At 54.3% G+C, this 17,143-nt stretch overlaps 1 protein-coding gene across 4 annotated transcripts in view; it reads right to left on the minus strand.

Annotated features, from left to right (window-relative positions):
• Nucleotides 1-13,579, minus strand: part of ADARB1 (adenosine deaminase RNA specific B1) — an 88,581-nt gene extending 75,002 nt beyond the window's left edge. For all 4 annotated transcript variants that reach the window (XR_012765026.1, XR_012765025.1, XM_075430471.1 and 1 more), the window contains exon 1: nucleotides 13,499-13,579. The gene's annotated coding sequence lies outside the window, so the exon portion shown is untranslated. The remainder of the gene's footprint in view (nucleotides 1-13,498) is intronic.
• Between the last annotated feature and the right edge of the window lie 3,564 nt (nucleotides 13,580-17,143).

A 17,143-nucleotide genomic window follows, 5' to 3' on the forward strand; every position in this document is an offset into this window, starting at 1 on the left:
TCTCCTACCAAGACAAATCTGAAACTACACGTGTTTAAGAGGAAGAGGATTAATCAGTCAGCGATGAAAGTTCCAGACACAGAGCAAATTTTTTCTTAGCTTTCGTGTGTTTGAAAAATTCCATTACAAAAAAAAACAACACATTTTAAATACTAGGGCTGAAAATATTTGGTTAAAGGACTGCTCTTGAATAGAAACACAGATGTTCAAAATGCAGTAGGCTGAAATAATTCACTGATCCATACGAAATACAAAATGCTTCTCCCACCTCACACCCAGCCCCCTACCCCGCCCTGTGCGTGGGGGCCGCTGAGCCCACGTCCGGCGCCGCGTGGCTTCCCGGAGCGTGGGGATCCCCGCGCTGCTGCTGCTTTTCTCCAGGAGCATCCCGCCCAGCTCAGCTTTTCCCGGCGGCAACGCCTGCTCTCCTGCTCTGGACAAGCACCAGGAGCGTCCCCACGGGGCTGGCGCTCAGCAGGCGCTCGCTGCGGTGGCGGATGCGGCGATGCAGCGCCCTTAACCATCAGGCTCCATCCCGGCGGAGCGAAGGCTGGCATCTATTTCAAACTACCAATATTCAGGTCAATCCAACAAAAACAGAGGGAAATATAAAATACAGCATTTGAGGCTCAGCTCAGCACTTGCTCAAGTCGAAGTGATGATTCCCAACAAGCAGATTTTCTGTCTACAGCATTCCACAAAAACCCCTGAATATTGGATCCAGATGATCCCAAAAATCAAAACAATGCAATGGCAGGGCACGATGACAAGTATTTCTCCACGAAAGCCGGGTGATTTGCTTCTCCCAAGTACCAGTCTATTTACAACTTTGGGGGTTGACGCTGCTCTTGATGAACAGAAAACACCACTTCTCCGACTTCACTACCACAGGTCACAGCAAATGCCACGTTCCACCCGTTCCCAGCTAGCCCATCGCGCGGTTCTTCTGCCAAAAGCTGCCCCTCCCATTTGTTTTTTTGGGAGGTGCTTTCTCCACCCTTTGCGCATTTATAGACAAGGGTCCTTTCCAAATTCATTAGTTTTCCTCAAAAGCAGGGGGTCAGAGTTAATTAAACGGTGGTTGCTCACAAACCTACACTACGGTAGCAACGGCTAGTACTAGTCATGTCTGAAAAGAAGGGTGAATAAATTTTGGACTTAAAAAAGGGACAAAAATACAAGTCACATATTTTTCTATCCCCATGAGTTCATCAAATCTAAGTCTTAACAACAAGTTAGAGAAATGCTATTTCAGTTACGCATATTGAGCATCAGATATTAGTTTTAATATCATCTGGAGTAACTACAATATGTTGATGGGTTTTTTTGTTGTTGTTGTTCCCACATTGGCTCCTCAACTTCAGTATTTCCGTGCTTGCATTCATCTGTGCTGCTGTCAACCTCCGTATTCCACAGGCAGTGTGAATTCTGTCCTGCTGCTACCGCCGTTGGCGGCGATGGGACTTCACTTCGAACCCACAAAACTGTTCTGCTGATTCACAAGCAACACAGCCTTCTGACTGCGATAACTGGGAAAGATGGAGAAATACTGATGGCGGAAGACGTGGAAATTATTTTTAGAAGGAAAAAACCCCACTTTGAATGGGAATGAACTCCTCGGTATCTCAGCTGAGCCAACTGTTGCGTAAGACTGGCCAGAAAGAAAGCCTTGCTGAGGAACAGCAGAAGCAGAAGGTTCTGAGAGGACCGCAGACTGCAGGGCAGCCCAGCAGTCACACTGTGCGTTAGCACTGACTAGAGATCTCGAGGGCATCCGTCAGGCACGGGTTAGAAGCAGGCGTGCTAACCTCACCGAGGTGTTCAGATGGCTTTTGCCAGTGTCCCCCTCTCAAGAAACCGCCCATCCTTCGTAACAGCCACCGCCACCACTCAGACGGGGAAGCGACAGCGTCGGAGTTAATACCAGTTGTGTCAATAAAAATAAATCAGTACAGTATTGATAGAACATCATAATAATTCACTAGTTCTGCAGAGCTGATGGCGACTTCCAGAATGAGAGAGCTTAAAAAGAGAGAGGACAGAGGGGCCATTTCACTGGGGAAAATTTACCGATACAAGAGAATTATTTATATCGGGAATTTGCTATTGCACGAGGCGCGGCAAAGCTGCACACAGGACCCTGCCCGTCTCTGCCACCTCTTGCAAATCGGTATAATTGCAAAGCAGCAGGCCAACAGGGGAGGACCACAGGGTGACAGGCGGCATAGGGAGTTCAAGGGAAGCCTCCCAAGAGCTGCTCCGTCTAACAGAACAAATCAGAGGATGACTGTGCCAAACACAGCGGGGAGAGGGAAAAGGGAAGCAATTACCTGCCCTGGAAGGGAGCGCTGAACAGAACCACCCGCGGCTTTTTGTACGAAGGCAAGAAATAATCGATGCTTTTCAGGCAGAATTGCTACGCGCCGCAGATGCCGGCAGAGCGAGGACTACACCGGATTAGCCCGGAGCGCCTTCGTTTTTCTACAGCCTTTCAGGAGGCATTTCCCGGTGGCCCTGGGAGGAGGAGGAGAGCTGCCAGCACCCCACGCGTGCCGTGGGAGGGCACCCAGCCGCCGGCCCCGAGCCCCACGGAAGCAGGCAGGGAAGGCAGCCTTCGCCCGGGGGGCCAGCGGCACCTCCCCGCCATTTTGCTGGAAACCAGAGCTCTGCGTGTTTGATGGAAACCACCACCGCGTCCTTCCGCCAACGCGCCCCGACGCACACGTGAGGGCTGAAGATCACCCCCTCAGAGGTCCCCAAGAATTCAGAAACGGAGGGACGAGCGCTGCTCCTGTACAGACTACGCTGCGCCTGCTGCGGGAAGAGGGTGGAAATTCCCCATTCCTCACCAACACAGGGGAGCAAAATAAGATGTAAAATCTGCTTCAGGTTCACCACACAGCGAAGAGCCATTTAATGCAATCAAGACCGCTTAAGTGGTCTCAGCCACCAAAGCAAGGAGTACATCAGTCCCTATGTGAAGAAACCACATTATTGAGTGAATTTAGATTATGCACCTACTTCTGTGCCCTTTTACTGTATCTGTCTGAATTATTTTTAGACTGAAATTTTAACTCTGGTCAACACACTGAACTTTAATATACTCTATGTATAAAAAATTATACATATGCTTGTATTTCATATATATGCGTACACCGCGCACGTTTTCTGTGAAGCGAAGAGCACGCTTCATTCAGAATGCAGGGAGTTAGCTGCAGGGCGACATCAACAACGTGAAAATACACTGAACAAGAAACCAAGACTTCAGCTCTGCGAGGGGAAAACCTCCAGGAAGAACGCCAGCAGTCTCCTAACACAGATCCAGAACTCATTTACCCACAGCTATCCCACTGCACACGCATTAGTGTTCACCACCAGCACCGCCAGAACGACGTACACCTGAAGCCCAGCGAACTGGTGGAGCAAGAGCAGTTTGTATGCATTTTAAGTACCAGTGGATGTAAAAATACACATCGATACTCGCTTTCCTGGACTTCTGCACATCTAGGGGGGGCTGCTGTTTCCATGTTTCACGGGACTACCACCATAGCTCTGCATCAGAGGAACATACACAGGTCTCAGAACCACCACCACCAACCTGCACCAACGCTCCTCAGGCAAAGAGCTGGTTTTGGACACAGGTAAGACTGACAGAAGATGACGGTTACGGCTCAGAAGCAAGAGCAGCAAACACTTTACAGTGGCAGTGCAGTATTCCATTTGAAATGATTCGCTCAGACCTTGTCAGGACACTCCACTGTCTGGTTGTTCGTCTGGGTCTCCTACTCAGAGCAAGCCTGCAGCTAAGTGGACAGCGTTAGTGCTTCCTACCTCTTCCCAGGCACAGGGACTGTCTCGTCCTGATTAGCACTCCTGTTTTACAATTTATGTCCCATTTGGACTATAGCAACATACCGAACCTAGGCAAGAAACCACTAGAAGGAGGCAAGGAAGGTATGCAAGCCAGGGAGCAGCAGGAATACCAAAGCCCAAACCTTAGCTAACGCCGACAAGCTATGTTATGCTGAAAGCTACCAGGAGAACAATTCCTTTCCCTACTTTCTAGCACTGCGCCATAAAAGCTATGACCTTCAAAATACTGGCTTTTTTTTCGTTAGGATTCAAAGCAGCCTGTTTTGTCCAAGCAGTCCTATAGGTCAGGTCATCCTCTGGCAAGAGAATAGCAGTCAATAGCCATGTTCCTTAAGGGAGCTCTTATTTCAAGAATCGAATCTCGTATTTCTAGTCTCTCCCACATTCCCTTAGAGCAATCACAAGCAGCTATTTAGAAAATGTTCTCACAGCTATCAGGGAAGCTTGCTTAAGACCTGAAAGCCAACTTAAAAGAAAGCAAATCTCTTGAACAAGTTCCCGAGGAAAGAACAGACTGAAAGCAGAACAAGGGGCAGCTCTGCACTTCAAACAGGCTTACGCAGACAGCGCCAGCAAGGAGACCACCGACGCGGAGAGAAGCTGCGGACGCTCGTAACGGGGCTGGCACAAGGGGGCCTCAGAAGTATCCCAGTTCACCATCAGCTGAGATCTCAGGGTTCAACCAGGCTGAACCCCACACGAAAAGCAGGCAGCTTTGCCCAAGAAAAGACGCACGAGGAGGCCAAAGGAAACGGAGAAGGAACAGCGGAGTTGGGAATACCGTCTGATAGCGCTGAGCGTTATTCGGGCTGCAAAAAAGCCAGGCGTCACGACCTGAAATGCAACGGTGGGAGAAGCGGTGGCTGAGAAAAATGTAAATATGTAGTTATGGGAACACGAGATATATTTGTTTAAGTTCTATCGCTCAGCGCGCTCGGCTCTGCTCGGCACCACGGAGAGCTCCCGCCTTCCTTCCTTCCCTCCCTCTCTCCCTCCCTCCTTCCCTCCCTCCTTCCCTCCCTCCTTCCCTCCCTCCCCGCAGCGCCCGCTGGGCTGCGGGTCCACGCTCCCACCGCCCTCCCCGACCCCCCACCCACCCGCAGAAGAATTACTCCCGGCAGGCAGCACCGAAGGGAGCAAACGGGGACGGCCCAGCGCGAGGAGTTACACGCACTAAGAGTGATGCTATCTTCCAAAAATATAAATAAATTCTCCTCTCGGCGATAAATACGAGCCCGAAAGAACCGTTTTACTTCCAGGCATGCTCATTCATAGATCTTATTAATAGTGAACCTGGTTCCTTTATGAACCCAGGAGCAGCAGGAGGAAAAGCATATAAGAAGCTTATGTTAATACTATATTTAAGCATATGTAAGGACGGTGAATGAAATAGTGATTATTCACTCACTTAATTCAAAAAAAACCCACAACCACTTACTAAGAATAGATTTCAGGGGATAAGAGCAGAGAAACTAGGCTGCACCACAAAAAAATGGGCACAGCCACAGTAGCACCCGCTGCCCCTCATCGCCCGCACCCACCAGCTCCGAGGTCTCTGGAAACCAGCTGCGATGCAAACCCATCAGCGGGGACGAACCACCCAAGGCGGGAAGCATCTCCGGCTCGTCGTCGTCGTCATCATGGAAAACGGCAGGGCTGGGCTTTACGCAGCTTCTCGGAGTTTTGCAAAGAGGTTCAAAGACACAGGGGAAAAGAAAACCCAAAAAAACCCAGACTTTGCAGGGTTTACAATGCTGGAGGGACCTGGCAGCCCTCGGGAAACGGAGGGCATGCGAACGGGCTCAAGCCCCCACCAGTCCGAGCATGTAAAGTAGGTTACGGAGTTAAAAGAGGATTTTCCACACTTTCTCAAAAGCTCTTTAGTCTGGGGGACGTTGCCCCTTTGCCCGCACGCTGCCAGAAGCGCAGGCGCTGCCCACCAGCTCTCCACGTGCCCGCTCGAGTCGGCTGCACTTTCCCATTTCACATTCCCGAGAGCTGCCGACTCAAAGGGTCCCGATTTGGCTGTCGATTAATCACGGGCTGAACGCTCACCGGCGACCGAGGCCCGATCCGACCGCGAGCTCGGGGGCAGCGGACGTGGTCCCGGAGCTCCTGGCCGCGCTCGCCGTCCTCCGAAGGCACCCGGCGACACGCTCCCGCCTCGCCCCTCCACGCGAGCCGAAGCACGGCACGGGGAGACAAGCAGGAGACCGCCAAAAGCACGTTCCCAACGCACATTAAAACGCCAGCGTACACACGAGACCGCCAGGACCGCTGCTTCGAGTGAAGCATTAATTTCCAGCTCCACCGTGTTATCAAAACACGGCATCGCACGACATCAAACTGCAGAGCACCACTCGGCGCTGGTAAGTGGCAGGAGATAAAAAGCACCTGTGAAAATACGACTACAAGAAGGTCTGTGTAACACACATTAAATCCCAGGAAAGCACAGCTGCTCTCAGCAGCTGAACGACTTCGCTGGCCATAAGAGTGCTTCCAACCAAGAGAGGGGCTGCAGCTCAAGAGAAGACACCAAAGCCAACGCGGCTTGAGGAAATGGAAGCGCAGTGCCACACGGCTGCTCCGGGAAGCTTCAGGAGGAATGGAAAAAAAACCAAAAGGGAATGTGTTTTAGCCTAGCTGGAGGAGACGACTCTGGTCTGACGTGGAATATGACCATGGCTCCCTGTGGCTCCACACCTCCGCGGCAGCACCCAGACCTTGTGCAGACTCCACGGGGCACAGGCTCAAGGGGCTGCAAACCGACACGGAGGCAGTGCCCGAAAGGGAACATCCAACCAGAGGGAAAGTTTCAGCTACCAAAACTGACAAAATTTACGTGAGAACACAACGCTACTTCTCACAGAGGTTAAGCAGCTACCACGAAGGAGACCTCTCCCCACCCAAAACCCCTTGCCTATTTCTGCGGTGTGGGAAACACATAAATAGAGACGTGCTACAAAGTCCTTCCCAGGGTGTAAGCTTGAGCAAAGGCTACTGGGATTAGGGGTAAAACAGATGTTACCCCCTCTTCCTCCTTCAGCCTCCCAAAGTGAGCTACACATGGTCAAGGGCAAGCTCTAAAACTCGGGCAGCAGAGGAGGGACACAAACCCGGCTCCCCCACGGAGCTAGCTTTATCACAAGCTTCTCACAAAGGAAGCACAGTCCAGCCATCGGCTTATGTTCATTCTTCTCATTTTTCAGAGATTTAAATACACCAGTACTGATCCTCCGGCACGGCACGTCTCAGGACAAAAGCAGCCCTGAAATGCGTTACCTTCGCCTGGTTTTGATCAGCACGCATTTCTTCCTTGCCATCCTCCTACCAGCACCCCAGGGTGGGCCACACCAAGGCTCCATCACCTGGAGGGCTGTCCTCTTCCCTCGGCAGCTGCTGCAAGAACAGGGCAAGCCTGCTGAGACATTTTCCTTCAACACTCTCCCAAGTCCCCCCTGATTTCCGCCGCACAAATTTCCTGATTTACGGTCCGCACCTCGGTGTTTGCATTATCCCCAGCTGGAGTCTTCTGCTAGGGCTGTCCACGTTTATTTTCCAGCTAATCTGCACGCACTTGCAAGCTTTATTAATGAAAACATTGGGCTGATCAGGCTTTTGAATTAAAGATGCTACTATGCTCTTACTGGGAGTCATAGAAAGTCTTCATTATTAAGTACTCGGCACCTGTGCTCAATATTTGAGGTGAAAAATTAAAGCTCATTTTGATTCAGAATGGGCTTTGTAAACAAAGTTTTATGAAATCTGCATCTAAAGAAAGAAGTCAGAGTTATTTTTTCCCCTCTAATATTTTCCCAACAGACTGTGCCCACATATCAGAGTATAATTAAGCAAGCAAAAAGGCAGTGAAAGTTTAAACTTAAAGACTCATTTGCTAACAAAGATGAGGAGCCGAGTAAATGAACCTAAACAAAAAACAACCTTGTTTTAGATGCAGGGAACAGATTCAGCAGAAGCCCTTCAGAACGGAAGGTACTAATGACCTCTGCAAAACCCAAAACTTCAACAGATTAAATGGGAGAAGAGTCCTTCTGGTTGAGGCTGCCTCACAGTCCCTATGTAAAAACTTCATTTTCACAGGCTACATCTGACAAACGAAAGACACTGATGTTTTCCATACTTGCTTGTTCTCTTTCTGATCAAATTTTAAACAGTTCGTCTCTTCCCAGCGCCGATATGACAAAATTAATAGCAGAAAGGAGGAGGGAGAGCCGCTGGGAAATGAAGAGTGCTAGCACAGGTAGAGTTTGGAACAACGACAAACTGGCATCGGTACAGTCCTCCAGCCTACTATTACCAAAGGCCCATCACAAAATGGTTTATGCAACTTGAAGTATGACAGTCACAAAAGCAAGGGACAGCAGGGTAATGGGAGAGCACGCCCTGACACGCAGCACCAGACTCAGCACCAAATGGGGAAGATTTCTACCTTCCTTTAAATTCAGCATACAGTATATTCCTCCCACTTTTCTCTGAATGGGAATACTCTGGATACTCGGCATCTTACCTGCAAGATGCAAGATATGGGTCCAAGAGCTTCATTCTTTTAGAACCTCTTTAAACTAAAAAATATACTTCAAAAAAAAAAAAAATCCTGTTTCAGTCTGCCTTAAAAAGGAAAAGCCTCAGAAACGGACAAGAACATCAGTATAAATATCTTCAATCCGTACTGGTGCAAACAGGAAAGCGGCGATGCTCTTCGGGCCCCCAAGCAGACCCTCCTTCTGCAGCTCTGCCCACAGCTCTCGGCGCAAAAAACCCCTGACCCGAGTGGTTACGTGGCACCCATCAAAGAACATTTTTCCAGACAACTGCGAAAGCCTTTACTGCGAAATTTAGAATCTTCACTCATCTCGCACCCCCTTCAGCCCCAAGGGGCAGGGTGAAGGACGGTACCCAAACCCTTTTGTTTTCTTCTGGCACCCACGGCAATGCAAGGCTGCTCATCAGTTCACAACGGAACATGAGGCTACTCAGCTTCTCCTGGAACCCCTTCTGAAACCCGATTGCCTGCCTGCCTCCCTACTACGCAGACCCTCGGATGTCCAACAATGTATCTGCACTCAGCCAACAGCTTCTCTTCCAGCGGAGCGCTAACCTGAGAACTTCCTCCACGCAGATTCTTGTCCTCACGCAACTCCTTGGCACTCACCTGCGACACCTCTACCCTCCTGTCAAACCCGATGGGCTTCTCAACGTGTTGTCCAACCTCACTCGGGGGCACTGACACCGTGAGGCTTACGCAATGGGAAATCGAGCTCAGAAACGCACGGGGGTGGGCAGGAGCTCCCAAAAAATCCGCCTTTGTTCATGAGGCAGTCCTGATTTAAAAGCACGGACAGTATCCTCGCTTTCAGAGACAGAAACATATGGAGACCTAACCCCAGAGCATCAGGGAGGAAATTTCTCCCCGGGAAAAACAAAGCATCATTCCTCCTCAAGCATGTACGTGAAAAGAATTTAAAAGTGTAATAAAGCAAAATTAAAAACCCGACACAACCCTCAAAGATACAACACCACAACACCGCGCTATCAAGTAGAAAGGGCTTCTGGCCTCTGAGCTTCCCGGCTGGTGCGGCACGTAAAATCTCAGCAAGGACCAACCTCCACCAAGGCGCCCGCAGCTCCCGAAACCAGCCCCACGTTCCCAGATCCCTCCGCCCAGCAGGTACCCACGGGGGACACTGCCGTCATCAGGTCGTTCCCTGGCTCCGAGGGGACAGCACTGAGTCACAGCGCTGGGCAGCCGGCACTGACTCAGCCCCGCGCTCCCCGCCGGCGAAACGGGGGTAACCCACGCAGCTCTTGTCGAGGCGCTGAATCCCCTTCGCATGGGGACGGACAAACGCTGCGGCTGATCCGGAGGCAGAGAACACAAAGATGATCCCAATTCCCTCTGCAACTGGATATCCTTGAGAGCTCAGCTGTCTCGGGCATCGCTCCGAGGCGAGCTCGGCTCCCAGAGTAACATCGCTTACGTGGGTTTCTTCTTTTTTTTTTATTATTTTTATGTCTTTTAAATGCACAGATGTGCTGCTGCTTTGCTCAGCTACAAGCCCCGACGCTCACAGCCGGCTCCTGCCAGCTCCCAGAGCCTGCCAACGGCCTCTTCCAGGATTCAGACTGCGAAAACAAATATTTCTCATACCTGCCGTACAAACAGCGGTATTCGCTAAAAGGACTGAAAAACATGCACTCTGTTGTTAAATGGTAGGAAAGAGCAAAAACCAGCCACGCTGTACGCAAACAGGAAAGAAACTTGCTTGAAAATGTCATTTCATTTGCTTACATAATCCATTCACCAAGCTTTTCCTTTTTTTTTTCCTCACACAATATTTATACTATAAAGGTATTTCCTTTAAAACCACTGTACATAAATAACAGCTTCTACTGATAAACACAGCCCATAACCACAGTTTTAATCTTTGGTATTTAAACTGAAATCCACAGGATGGCAGCTGGATGGCCTGAGTTTCCAAGGTGCCAAGCGCTTACCGGTCTCTGAAGCTGCAGAAGCAGCAAGTGCGTTTCTCTTCATCCCACCACGTCCTCAGGCGTTCAGAGATGCTCACCCAACGTCTCAGGGTCCTGCACCCACTGATCCAACTTCAAACGCAAGAGGCATCAAGGCGACAAGCCACGCTCGCTGCTGGCACCTGGAGACAGCCTACTTCAGCCTCACCCAGCACCGTCCCGGCACGGAGATGCACCGATGCGCTCATTCAGCCGGTGAAATGCTCCTCACCAGGGGCACACTCGGCACCGCCAGCCCCAAAGCTTCCTCCAGTCGTGGCTGACATCCCAAAAACGTCCATGCCGAGCTGCTTAGAGGGCTTGCTGTACTCCAGGTCCATCCCACGGCTCTCTGACACGACTGTTTGCCACCACCCTGAACTGTTTTCCAGGAACCCTTCACTCCCATACCGGATCTGTGACTGCGAACAACGGCAGGCGGCAGCGCGGGGTACGCCGAGCGCAGAGTTTTCTGGAGAGCCTCACCTGGTTGCAGTCCCAAACCGCCACGACGCCCTGTCTGCGCTCATCAGCTCAGCCATTCAGCAGGCTTTACTCACTCAAGCCAAAACACAGTTGGCTCTAACATGAGAAAAAAGCCCCATTTGTTTATAATAAATGAGGCAAACATACTCTAGAAGATTTACACCCTCATAGCACGTAAGCAGTCTGCTGCTGAAGGGCTACGACACCGCATTTCCACTCCCAAACCACACACGGCCCATGAAAGGGCACTAAACTTTCTGAATAAGCTGGGGGATGGCAAATATAAAAACGTCCTGAGGTCCGTGAGCGCAGCACGAGCGAAGCTATGAGACACATCCCGCCTCAAACACCAAGCACAATGTCCTCTAGGTACCTTCCCAGCAAGCAAATCTTCACAAAGCAAGTTCTCCTCCTGCTGAAAGAGCTGGGCTGCTCTCCCCTGAGCTGAGGAGCTGGTGCTTCCGCACACAAGCCGTGCTGGGGAGCCTCAGCCAGCACCCTGGCTGCTGAAAAGGAACTTTAAAAAAAGCACACGTGCGTGACAGGTTAGGGCCACAGCTCGTCTGCTGCGCTCTGACAAACTGTACGGCAAAATGTGAGAAAATTCCTCGCACAACCCTTTTTCTTCATTACTGCAGGGGAGAACCGCGCGTTCCCGCAGCCGCGCCTCGGTGAGCGCGGGGAAGGCACCCCGGGAGGCCAGCCTGGCGAAGCCGAGCCGCGGGACTGTCCTCGCGCCCGAGCTGCTCCCTCCTCTTCGCACGAAAACCCTGGGCTCCCCAGCAGAGCCAGCCGCCCGCCGCCGGAGCTGGGCGCTGAGCTAGCGGAGGGCAGCGCCTCAAGCCAACAGCGGTGCCTGGTCACCCGTCACAGCCAACCGCTGGCCACGTTTCTGCGAACGTGGCAGCGTGCAGAGCGGGAAATCTGCGGAGGAGACAGGACTGCTCGTCCTTGGGCCGCCAGAGGAGTAGCGGGAAGCTCTCTGTCCTGCTGCTCCAGCCCCGAGCGGCGAGGCTTACCGAGCTTTTCCTCCGGTCCTCGCACGGCTACGCGCCGTAAGGGCCAAGCACCACGTTATTCACCGCAGAAAAGAAGTCAAGCAGACAGAGGATTTGGCAGAACCCCCAACAGCATCAATCTTGGACATCCTAAAAGTAACAACAGCCATTCAAGACGTGACTGTTTATACTACGAGCCTCATTGCACGGGAGGCCTGCCTATTTTTAGAGGTAGATATCGCTACAACCGAGTGCCAGATCAACCCAAACAGTTATTTTAAAAGGGTATTCCATCACCGATTATCCCAAACACCTTCCGCGCTCTGTCGGCTGGCCTGCTGCCGCTCTCCGGCGTCACAGCTCACGGCACGACGCTACGGCTCCGCTTGCGCGACGCTCGAACGGCGGCGACGGGCAACTCGCAGAGCGAGCGGCGTGCCCGTGCGAGCCCAGCAGCCGGGGCGAGCTCGTCGTAAAAAAAAAAAACAAACAACAAAAAAAGAGACCACAATTTTTGTTTACGCCACGAAAAACCAGGAGGTTTCCATTTACCACCCACAAAGGTTCCCCGAGGAACAAACGTGCCGGGGAGAGTGGCAAAAAGCCCTTGAGCGGCGGCACGGCGTTTCCGAGCCCCAGGACCCCGACGCGGCGCGGTGGAGAAACGCTGACTGCGGCTTGCTGCTGCTGGAAGGAACCTGCTGGAGATGGGGGGGGAACAGAGGTCAGGCTCCTGCACGCAGCCGTCCCTGCCCGAAAGGCGAGGTAAGCGCCCAGGCCAAGCCTGTTCCCAAGGTCCAGCCTGGCTCGCCGATGCCTTTCGTGGCGTCCCCGCCGCTCGGCAGCCCGCTCCCAGCCAACCCCCTCAGTTTGGGGGGACGCAGGGTGACGGTGCGGGCAGGGAGCGGGGCTGGACCAGGCACCCTTCGGGGTAACCCCCCCCCTCCCCGCGCCTCGACCTCTAAAAAAGCCCCCCAAGATATATTTAAGGGAGGCTTTCTGCGCAGTGCCAGAGCCCGCATCCCCCCGAACCCAGGCCCACCGGCAGCCGGCTGGGTGCGAACAGGGCTCCCGGGGCGCATCACCCGGCCGGGAAAGGGGCGGGGGGGGGACGGGACACGGCCCCGCACTTCACGCCCCAGCTGCTCCCGCAAGGACGAGCCCGCCTTCCCCGCGGCGGAGGGCGGCCGGACCCGGGGCGGGGGGGGGGGGGGGGAAGGCGGCCCCGGCGACAGCAGCCGGGGGAAGGGGAGGGGAAGGAGGGCGGCCGGCTGCCCCGCTGCTGGGGGTCGCCGCGTTCCCCCCCCCGGGAGGCGGGAGGAGGCGCCGGGCTCGGCGGGCGGCTCCCCCCCGGGGGCCAAACTTCCCGCCGCGCCGCCACCCCCCCCCTCAAAATGGCTTCGCCGCCGCGGCCCCTCGACCGGGCAAGGCCGCCCGGGAGCCCGCCCCGGCCCCGCCGCCGGGTCCTCGCCGCACTGCGCTCAACAGGTGCGGGGAGGCCAGGCCCGCCGCCGGCACCTGCCGCCGCGTCAGGACCTGGACAGGGCCCGCGGGGCCCCGGCCCCCGCCGCCGCGCCCCGGCCTCGCCTCAACTCGCCTCCCCTCACCTCCCCCGGCGCCGCCGCCGCCTCCGCCGCTCCGCCATCCGCAGCCCCGGCCGAGCCCTGCCCGGCCCCGGCCCCCGCTGCGCCGCCGACACCGGCTGCCCTGCGCGCCTGCGCGCCCCCGCGGGGATGGCAACGGGAGCGGGGCGGGGCCCGCCGCTCAGGGAGCCGGCTCTGATTGGGCGAGCGCGGCGGGGCGGGGCGGGCGGCGGCGAGAGGGGCGGGGGGAGGGGGGGAGGGGGCGCTGCGGCGCGGGGAGGGGCGGGGCGGGAGAAAGGGGCGGGGTCTGAGCCGGGCCAGGACCAGAGCCAGAGCCAGAGCCAGAGCCTGGGCCTGGGCCCGGGGCAGGGCCGCGGCCCTCTCAGCCCAGTGATGTCACAGCATCCCAGCATGGCAGGGGTTGGAAGGGACCTCTGTGGGTCATCTAGTCCAACCCCCCTGCCGAAGCAGGGTCACCCAGAGCAGGCTGCACAGCACCTTGTCCAGGTGGATCTTGAATATCTCCAGAGAAGGAGACTCCACAGCCTCCCTGGGCAGCCTGGGCCAGTGCTCCGTCACCCTCAGAGGGAAGAAGTTCTTCCTCATGTTCAGACAGAACTTCCTGTGCTTCAGTTTGTGCCCATTGCCCCTTGTCCTGTCGCTGGGCACCACTGAAAAGAGTCTGGCCCCATCCTAATGTCCTTTGCCTTTTAGACCCAAACGCCTTCATTTTCTTTCTCAACAAAAGCGCTTTGCGTCAAGAGGCTCACGAATGCCAACGTGGGTTCAAAAGAGGACAAACAAAAAGAAAGAACAAGTCCCCATGCCCTCCATGCTTAACCCCGGGGACTTGTGACTGGCCTCAGAGCCAGCGGGGTCCAAGGACTGAGCCTCTGTGTTTCCAGAATCGTCTCGGATGCGAAGTCTGCGCCCAAGTGCATTCCACCCTGCCAAGGTGAGAAGGCCACACAGTGTTTTCCAGCAAACAGCGAGTGGTCTCCGCTCAAACACCAGGAGCGAAGTTCACCTGTGCTTCTACCGTCTGCATCTCGTGGCTCACGATGTAAATCATGGCTTCAACCTCTCATGGGACGGGGGATCCAGAAAGGTTTCAATAATTGCTTTAAAACCTGGCTCGCGCACGGTCCGCCTGTGACAGCAGGCTTAGAGCAGACGGTCACTTTGAGGAGCGGGTTTCGGAGCGGTGACGCATTTTGCTCTTGACATCTGCAGGTCTCAAAACACGCTCAGCCCGTGGGACGCAGCGGGACGCAGCAGGACACGGCGCTGGCCGCGCTCTTCCTGGCTTCCGTGGCTTTTCAGACTTGCAGCCCGACACCGCTCCTCTCCTCTGCCGTTCAGAGCACTTCATCATGTCCCAAAATCTCATTCCTGGCCACAGCTGACCGCAGACATCAACTGGTCGAGCAGAAATCTTACTTTCCCAGCTTTCTGTCCCTTCGAGGTTACCAAACGAATGCAAGAAGTTATTAAAGAAATCATCAGCTTATTTAATTTGCCCCCGAGTAATATTTTGCCTTTTAAGAAGCCACATTCAATGTTATATCCTGCAGCCTTTTTGCCTGGAGCACGGTGTCCAGAGCCAAACAGCGGAGCCATCATCCATCACGCGTAGAGGGGGGACAGCGGACACCCCCAGCCCCAGCTGCACATGATGGGAGATCTCAGGGCAGAGGTGGACCCATCTGCAAAAACATCAGCTCCGTGTCCAGCAGCTGCCCAGAAGTGAAGGGCGAGCTGGCAGATTGAGCTGCACCACCATGAACACCCCCCGCCAGCCCTGCAGCTCATGTCCTGGGGAGCTTCTGAGATGTCCAGGTAGCAAAGCTGTCCTCTTCGTGACAAAAAGGTAACGGTTGTTCGGCGCTCTGGTATTTCTGGTGAGAAGAGCAAGGTGTTAAGCGTGAAGTCAGTGAAATGCAGAATATATGCTGCAAAGATCTTGAGAAGAAGCTTCCTCCAGGGCAGCAGTGGGACACGTGGCCATGTGGCACGCCAGCCCCAGTGGGTCAAAGTAGAGCAGAGGTACAGAAATGCACCGAGGGGAGCTGGAGCACTTCCCCCAGCCCACCTCCCCGCCGGAGAACAGCCACATTTCCCCACCCAAGATGCAGTCTGGCCGGGGATGGAGCTCAGCGTCCCCAGCTGCTGTTGACACCAGGACACAAGCCGAACCCAGGAACCACCGACCTTTGCACGGAGGAGAGGAAAACCCGGAACCGCCACAGCCAACGCTGAAACCAAGGTGCCATGAAGCGAGGTGGGACCTCACCCGCAGGGCCCCTCCTGGAAGACCGCTCCTGACTTCCACCCCCACAGGTGGCACCCAGCTTGCTGGCCACCAGAAGAAGAAACAGTTCATTAAAGAGATTAGGATCCAAAAGGAGAGGACGTTTGAAGACATTTAACAGGGATATTTAAAGAAAAACACATCATTTTCCAAGGCTTTGACCCACAGATGTGCCGGTGGGAAGAACCTCCAGCGGGAAGTCTCTGGCATCTCCCATCTGGCATCCCCTGTGGGAAGCCAGCCCCACCCATCGCTGGTGCCCAGCCATCGAGGGAGCCTCATGTAGAAATCAATCAGACAAAAATGACAGCGCTGCTGCATCCACCACCTCAGTATTACGCAAACCTCGTGCTAAGAGCTGGGCACGCTTTCTCCCCCGTTTCTCTGGAGCGCTTGGGTGGTGGCACCCGTGGTACCACGTCGCCCTGCGCTCCCCTCAGTGCCCAGCGCCGAGCCGCTGCTCCGCCTGCAGCTGGCTGCTTCCCTCGCCCCGTCTGCTCCTGGCGGGGTAAGGATCCGTCCACACGCTCGCCGGGAGGGCGAAGAGGACCGGCACGAAAGCCCGTGCTGGAAACAACAATCTATTTTTACACTTCCTCCCTCGCAGAGACAATCCCCTGCCTCTGCCCCGCTTGGGAGCGGCGGCACCCGCGGGCGGGCGGCTCTTGGCTGGCGAAGCCTTCGCCTCCGGGAACGCCTGTCCACATTTCCTTACCGTATTTTATTTTCGGCTCAAGGAATTTAACACTAGCTACTCCTTTTTTTTTTTTTCCTTTCTTCTCCCTCCTTAGGATCAGCAGTGAAGCCAGCAAGAATGAAACCACATTCCTCAATGCCACCTCTGTGTCATGGGCCAAAGTGGTTGATGGGGAAACTGCTGCAAGGGCAGGAGCGGGAGGACAAGGCTGAGAATTAATTACCTTGACCGGTACCGCTGATGATGATGAAGATCACAGCGCCTGGCTGAGCGAGTGCTCCCGCCACTGGGCTGGAAGAAGCTGGGGAGGTGCATCAAGCCGGGCTCCTCACCCCGCTTGATGGCCCTCTGGCTTCCCTGCCACTGCGAGCACGAACAGGGCTCCCTCCCCGAAAAGCACCGGCCTCGCTGAGCTGCGCCACTGTAACGCAGCTGCTGGGCCTTATGAAACATCACATTTCCCCAAATCGTTTGCTCTTTTTCTTCCTAATTTTCACCCAAATCTTCTTTATTTTTCTTCTTCCTGCATGGTTTGTTTTCTGTAAACTTACTTTAATAAATGAATGGCTTTGTAACAATGGCTTTTTCATCAAAGTCCTGAGAAATTGGAAATGCTAGGCTGTTGCTGGCAGAACCTAGCGCAGCATGTTTCAAATGCCAC

The sequence above is a fragment of the Opisthocomus hoazin genome, chromosome 9 (genome assembly GCF_030867145.1).
Source record: "Opisthocomus hoazin isolate bOpiHoa1 chromosome 9, bOpiHoa1.hap1, whole genome shotgun sequence".
Taxonomy (NCBI): Eukaryota; Metazoa; Chordata; class Aves; order Opisthocomiformes; family Opisthocomidae; genus Opisthocomus; species Opisthocomus hoazin.